General features: G+C 30.1%; 1 long non-coding RNA gene across 1 annotated transcript; it reads left to right on the top strand.

Moving 5' to 3' along the window:
- The first annotated feature begins 11 nt into the window (after positions 1-11).
- LOC105129168 (uncharacterized) lies at positions 12-608 on the top strand. The gene is made up of 2 exons (XR_843017.1): positions 12-355; positions 458-608. It is a non-coding gene; the product is annotated as an uncharacterized LOC105129168 (long non-coding RNA).
- Positions 609-1,885: the final 1,277 nt, after the last annotated feature.

The following is a 1,885-nucleotide window of genomic DNA, read 5'->3' on the forward strand; positions in this document are numbered from 1 at the left end:
CCAACAAACCTATATGGGTGGGTCTTATGGGAGAAGTTGAACGCCCTTCAGGGTGGGCGAATGCTACTTTCTTCAAACAGACTGGAAGAAGCAATGAAATTGAGGTGTGGATGAACTTAAATGAAAAAATAATGTCTGCGGTAGAGCGTGACCCCGAGTTCCTCGAATTCTCTACTCCAAATCCTAGTATTTTCATGCCTCATGTATCATCTTAATTAATACATAATTGTTTTTAAATATTTCTCCGACTGTGAGTGCTTTATTGCATATGTTTTCATGGAGTTGATGTTATTTTTTTCTTTTTTCTTTCTTTTGGGTGGTTCTGCTCTTCTTATGCTGTGTGCTTCCTGTTTTTGTTAGACTCCGTTTGCTATTGGGGTGGCTAAAGAAGCCATCGTCCAATATTTTTACGCTACTATTTTGAGTTTTATTATCCATCCACCACTGCAATATCAAGTCATATTTTATTGTGGTCACATATTCTATAAGGCTGCAGATAGGGCTTTTGTGGTCGCCCAAATTTTTAGCTTTCCAGGATAGTAGAGTTTTAATTTCACGTTGCTCATGATAAATAATGGATCGATCATGTGTGGGCAAGCTTTTTGTCATCCCCATCTCTCTTCACTTGAATCTGATTTTTTTGCTCTAGGATCCAAAATAGCCAAGTACTTGATAGGTGTTTTCCGCTGGATCGTGAATCCGATCAAACTTTTTCAACATTAAAAAAAATATTAAAGTGAAGATAATCTAAGATATTCGGGGTTAAATTAACTAAAACACAACTAGATATATAAGCTTGAAAGAACAAAATAAATAAATAAATAAAAAGAAATTATAAAATTTAAAGTTTAATAATCTAATGTTAAAGATGAAAAAACCCTTAAAAAAATACAATATTGAAAAAAAAAACTCGAGTCAACTCAAGATAATTTGACAAACTAACAACATGTGATATGAGATCAGAATAAAAAAATTGCAAAAGGATGACCTAGAAAAAAACTTAAAGTTCAATAAAAAAAAATACAAGTTAGTTTGGGTTAACTTTACAAACCTACTTTTATAATAAACAAACAATAAGAAAAATGAAAAATAACAAAGCTCAAGGGTGAATGACTTAATGCAAAATGTTGAAATTGAAAAAAAATATCATAAAAAATCAAAGGAAAGAAATTTAAGTGAACCCGGGTTAACTCAACTAACCTACAACATGTAACATAAGATCAAGATAAAAAACCAAATTATATTTTCAAAAGAAAGGCCTTACAAAAAAAGCCAAAGAAATAACAAAATAGAATAAGAAGCGAAAAAAATAATAAAGCACAAGAAAAATAATTTTAAATAAAAAATATATTGTGAACAAAAATGTAAGTTGACTCAAATGAACTTGAAACTGCTCTTGAAATAACAAAATAGAATGAGAAGCGAAAAAATAATAAAGCACAAGAAAAATAATTTAATGCAAAATGATGAAATTAGAAAAAAAAAAGTGACAAGAAATTGAGGAGAAAAAAACCGAGTCAACCCAAGTTAACTCTACTGACCAGCCACTCTCAACATGAGATTGAGATAAAAAAAAATAAACTTCCAAAAGAAGAACATAGCAAAAAATATTGAAATTAAATAAAAGAACATTAAGTAAGAAAATACAAGCTAACCTGGGTTAACTTGGTTAACCCGTACTCGGGATAACCAAATAGAAAGAAAAGTGAAAGGATCACATAGTTCAAGGACCACTAATTTAACGCAAAAGTATGAAATTGGATAAAAAATCAAATTGAAAACATGCCCATGGTTGAAATTGAAATAAACCCAAACTTCAAAAAGCATTATAAATCAAATAAACATTAATGAAAAGGAGGACCATAATAAATAAGGTTACAAACTA

The sequence above is a fragment of the Populus euphratica genome, unplaced genomic scaffold (assembly GCF_000495115.2).
Source record: "Populus euphratica unplaced genomic scaffold, PopEup_1.0 scaffold86.1, whole genome shotgun sequence".
In the NCBI taxonomy this organism is placed as follows: Eukaryota; Viridiplantae; Streptophyta; class Magnoliopsida; order Malpighiales; family Salicaceae; genus Populus; species Populus euphratica.